Source organism: Triticum aestivum, unplaced genomic scaffold (assembly GCF_018294505.1).
Source record: "Triticum aestivum cultivar Chinese Spring unplaced genomic scaffold, IWGSC CS RefSeq v2.1 scaffold80125, whole genome shotgun sequence".
NCBI lineage: Eukaryota > Viridiplantae > Streptophyta > Magnoliopsida > Poales > Poaceae > Triticum > Triticum aestivum.
Window position 1 is genome coordinate 16,384 of NW_025225303.1, and position 4,492 is coordinate 20,875.

The 4,492-nt window shown below is 42.0% G+C and overlaps 1 long non-coding RNA gene, 2 other non-coding genes and 1 pseudogene across 3 annotated transcripts in view; all 4 read left to right on the top strand.

Moving 5' to 3' along the window:
• The window catches only part of LOC123172134 (small nucleolar RNA Z112), a 187-nt gene extending 40 nt beyond the window's left edge, over window positions 1–147 (top strand). The window contains exon 1 of the small nucleolar RNA XR_006485491.1: window positions 1–147. This exon is cut by the window's left edge and continues 40 nt beyond it. This is a non-coding gene — a small nucleolar RNA (small nucleolar RNA Z112).
• LOC123172132 (uncharacterized) overlaps window positions 1–1,672 on the top strand; it is a 2,582-nt gene extending 910 nt beyond the window's left edge. The window contains exons 2-3 of the long non-coding RNA XR_006485490.1: window positions 582–645; window positions 823–1,672. This is a non-coding gene — a long non-coding RNA (uncharacterized lncRNA). The remainder of the gene's footprint in view (window positions 1–581; window positions 646–822) is intronic.
• Window positions 1,673–3,672: 2,000 nt separating this feature from the next.
• Window positions 3,673–3,751, top strand: LOC123172136 (uncharacterized; annotated as a pseudogene).
• Window positions 3,752–3,879: 128 nt separating this feature from the next.
• LOC123172135 (small nucleolar RNA Z107/R87) lies at window positions 3,880–3,983 on the top strand. Its single transcript, XR_006485492.1, has one exon. It is a non-coding gene; the product is annotated as a small nucleolar RNA Z107/R87 (small nucleolar RNA).
• Window positions 3,984–4,492: the final 509 nt, after the last annotated feature.

The window sequence follows — 4,492 nt, forward strand, 5'->3', positions numbered from 1 at the left end:
GTATGAGAGACGGTAAACAACAGCTGCTTCTCTCCACTGCAAGTGTCCTCCTTCGGCCATAACCTTTGTGGTTTGATCTGGGCTGGAATCTCCATGTGCAGCTGGTTTGGTTCAGCTGTGTGCGTCATTTTAAGCGGGTCTAGGGATTCTCTCTAATCTTGTTTGCTCTGTTTTTTTGCATTGTATCTAATTGTCTGTTGCACCTAGTTTAGAAGGAAAAGGGCACCATGGGCTATTCGGCCTAACCTGAGACCGTATTTTGGTCGGTCTACAGAACTGGTTATTGTGATTAAATTTTGTTATGACTAGCTAACAAGTTGTCGTCAATCTGATTTGAGGATATTTTCTGGCAATGATGATAAATTTAAGGCTTGTTCTCAAACATTCACAGTTGCCGCCTAAGAGCTTTCGCCCAGCCATGCTCGAGAGCTAATGCTGATGTCTGAGTTACTTTGCTGTCTTCACTTATTCGTTGTGTTGCCTTGATTTTTTTTTTCTCAAAACATTCGCAGTTGCCGCCTAAGACTCCTCTTTGATGATTTCATTTTTATTTGCTGGTGTTTCATTTGTTTGACTTGCAGATCACTGTCCCATTGTTCAGCCGCCGTTCTCTTGGTGCATCTGAGTTTACAACGCTCCCGAGAGGTAATTCAGGTGCCGCTTAAGAGTGCAAATCTGTCTAGATGGTCTTGGGCTATGCTCGCCCCCAAATTCCAGATTAATCTCTGCTATATTGTTTTTTTTTGTTTGCTTTTTGTTGTCTGTATAATTCTAGTTCTTCTGGGACTGCTGATTTAGCGATTTGAACCTTTTTTGGTGCAGTGATTACTGATGGGAAATCCCCGTGAGCAACTCCTATACATCCATAGAATCTGAGCACCAACAAACAATAATTTTCTTGGATTCCTCTGATCCAAATATGAAGATGCACCGCGCATGCAAAATCTGTGGAGAAATAGGACACACCTACAAGGAACACCAGGATGGATGCCCCTACTGTGAAGCGAGTCATTTGGGTGAAGAATGTCCCACTATGCAAGTCACGTGTTTCATGTGTGAAGCGATTAACCACAATCCAGCCCAGTGTCGTCTACTCACCAAGACACAAGAAGTGGTTCAGCAACAGAGGAAAGGAATGAAGGAAGCTATCCAGGAATTCATGGCAGCACCCATGAAGAGAAGGAAGAAGAGGCGCTACGCCAAGAAGTGTAGAACAAGGGGCACTGTGCCAACGCGTGTCCAGAACTGAAAGGAGAGAGAGAGAAAGATGGGGGCGCTACTCCAGCCCGTGTCCAGAATTGAAAAGAGGGAGAGGGAGATGGGAACCTTGGAGCAAAGAAGCCCCATGACTTGTCAGGAGTAATTTGTTTGATACTCTTCCTTTCTGTAAGAATTCATTCAGTACACTATTCCAAGGGAGCTAATGTTAGTAATTGGAGGACAGCTATCTGAGGCAAGCAATAAGTGTATTAGGAAACTTTTTACGTTATCTTGGAGATGCTGGGTTGAGACGTGCAATGTCAATGGAAGAGGCTATACATTTCCTGTGTTGTGATTGCTATTTCTTTTGTGAGCAGAATATGACTAGTGGGTCCTTGCGCGGTGCTTTGCTGGTATGTCAATGTGCTGGGGTTTTTTGTTGTATTTGGCGTAAACTTGTAGCTTCGCTTGTACATTGCGCCAGAATCTGTGGGGGTTTACATATTGTTCTTCTTAAATCACCATGCACGCATAAACCTGTGGGCACATTGTGCCGGAATGTGTGTTGTTGGGTGAGATTCATGAGCATCAAGTTGCAAAATTTGTCAATCTGGTGAGGGGGTAAGGCTTTGCCTGGTGCAGCAGCTGCTGTGCAGACCGTAAGAGATGGCTCTACATTCCAACACCGATTGTGCTAAGTTGGTTGTGCAATATGCTCGGTGCTTTCCTGTGATGAGCACAAGGAAAACGTCCACGTTTATTCTGTGTAAATGTTAATTAGCTGGTGGAGTTTTGATTCGAATGACAAATTGATTTGTAGTAGAGTAAATAAAAAGGGTAGCCCTATTTATAAGCTGGTCATTTGACATGGATCTTCACACTTGTGCTACGGTGTTTGGTGCGGATATTAGTCTCTCAGGTCTCAGCCCTGGATGGCCAAGCTTGTTTGGTTCAACCCAAAGGTTTATAGCCGGCTCGTGGATGCACTGGCAGGATTTGTCGCTCCTCTGTGTCTGTGGTACAGCTTGTAACTGCTGTTCAATCCTCCATATGTAGACAGTGCGATCTGAGTGTACAAACCATAGAGGTACAGCTTACGGAAAACTACAGAATGTTCTTAAGAAAAACGTACAGCTTACGGGAAATCTGTGCAATCAAAAGGGTAGTACTATCAGATTTAGATCCGCTAAACTACTCCACGCCATGATCATCTAGCCATGGTTTCTGAAATGAAAAAAACTTAAATTTAATCATGACCAAATCCGCATGCAATAGCACACAAGAAAGACACTCTTCGGGCGCCACCGCATCAACAGGTAAGTATTTCATCTAGGCGAAGCAGAGGGCGAAATTCAAAGGCATGCTGACCGGATCTTATCAGGAACGGTCCAGAACTTAAAATCCGATGACCAACTGAGGCCGCAGAAGCCAATGCAGGTGAGCACGGACATCGCAGGGGTGTACTCTGTCAGCATTCTGCTTCCACCACCTACCCTGATGTGGAATTCGACGATCAGACCTGCAGAATTCGGACCTTTTAGCTGGTGCTGGGTCAACCCAAAGGCTAGCTTCAACGCCAGAGCTAACCTATTTGTGATGGTTTATATGTGGTCATGATGGATTCCAAATGGTCAGAAACATGGGTTCCAAATGGTACGAACCGGAAAATTGTGACTGTCCATTGGGGTAATCTCCTTTCAAAAGTTGGGGACCTTATTGATCCCGTCACAAGACAATGGGATGTAGAGCTTGTGAAGCAGATTTTGTGCAGCGTATACCCTCGATCCCTTTACCGTCGTATGGTATGGAACATTTCGTGGCATGGAGTTTGATGAAGAACGGCAGGTTTCTGGTGGAACTGCCTATTTTGCGGAGTGGGATCATCAACATGGGTCCAAGTTGAGGCGCACCAATGAGATGGGAGCCACAGGCTCAAATATGATCTGGGAATGTATTTGGAGGTTAAAATGCCCTAGCAAAGTAAAAAATATATTCTGAAAGTCTGTTTTTAATAATGAGGTCAAAACCTGTTTGTTTTTGTAGTTTGGATGCCCAAACTGCGAACTTGAACAAAACTATTTAGCTCCTAGTTGACGACCTTTAGCTTGCTTGTCCAGTTTCAATTCTAATTGCACATGAGAAACTGTATCCTAAATTAAAGTTTTTTTTTTGGCTTGGATTTGGAGCATTGATGCGAAAATTCACTCAGTATGATATATCAGGTGTGATTATCAATCTCTATGTTCTTACTGAGCTCCTATCCGTTTACTTTTGCTTGAAGTTATTGAGTCAGTTTGTAAGAGACCAGTTTTTTGTAAATTGTTGGACAACTAAAATTTGTTCAGAACTTTCATGTCATGCCAGCTGTAATCATTATGTAGCGCACAAGATGGTACGAATTGAGATAAAACAGAGTACATATGGTTGGAATGACTGAGCTACCCGGTTGTGAATTGGCTATATTGTAGTTATGAGGATGATGTTTGTCGCCCCCGTCTTAGGTTCTGCTTGGGTGGATCTGTGCTGATTGACATACTTATGAATCTGACTCTGTAGATGAAATTTTGACTATATTGTTTGGTGCTATGCTAACTTCTATACTGTTAGTTGAATAAAATAAAACAGGGATTTTATAGTAAGATATCGTGCATTATTTTTGAATTGTTCTTTTCCTTGGACAATGGCAATGACGATTTGCAAATGTTCAAGCTCAACAGACCAACTCATAGGTTTTCTCTCACGAGTTGATTTGTATGCAAATTATCCCGTTGAATTGAGACATCTAATATCTCATGTGCTTTTTAGTATTTTCTATTTGTTTGTTTGTTTGCTTTGGAGGGCATAGTTCGCCAAAAAGGCTTCCGCCCCGTTTTATAGATAAAGCACAAACCACAAATACACGGCCAAACGCATACAAAATGTGCAAAAACCCCACATGGTATATAGAATGATGACAACTCAGAAACACAAGACGTTACGTCGGAAACACAAGATAATGGCTCGTCATCTCTTTATCATGCAACCGTAGCACATGATGGGGCTATGATTTAATTCACTGCAGATTTACTGAGTAAGGAAAATTTTAAAGTCTTGGTCCTGAGAGAAAAGGAGAGGGTGAATTAGTTGTTTATATTTTTGGACATGACCATGCGGTAAAACTCATGTTGGTGTTGAAAATGCTCAAATATAGTTTGGGAATTCTTAAAGGAAATTTTAGAGGAAAATAAATATGCTAACCCTAGAAATACCATTTATGGCTTTCCCAAAATGTTTTTTAATAAATAACTAAAAA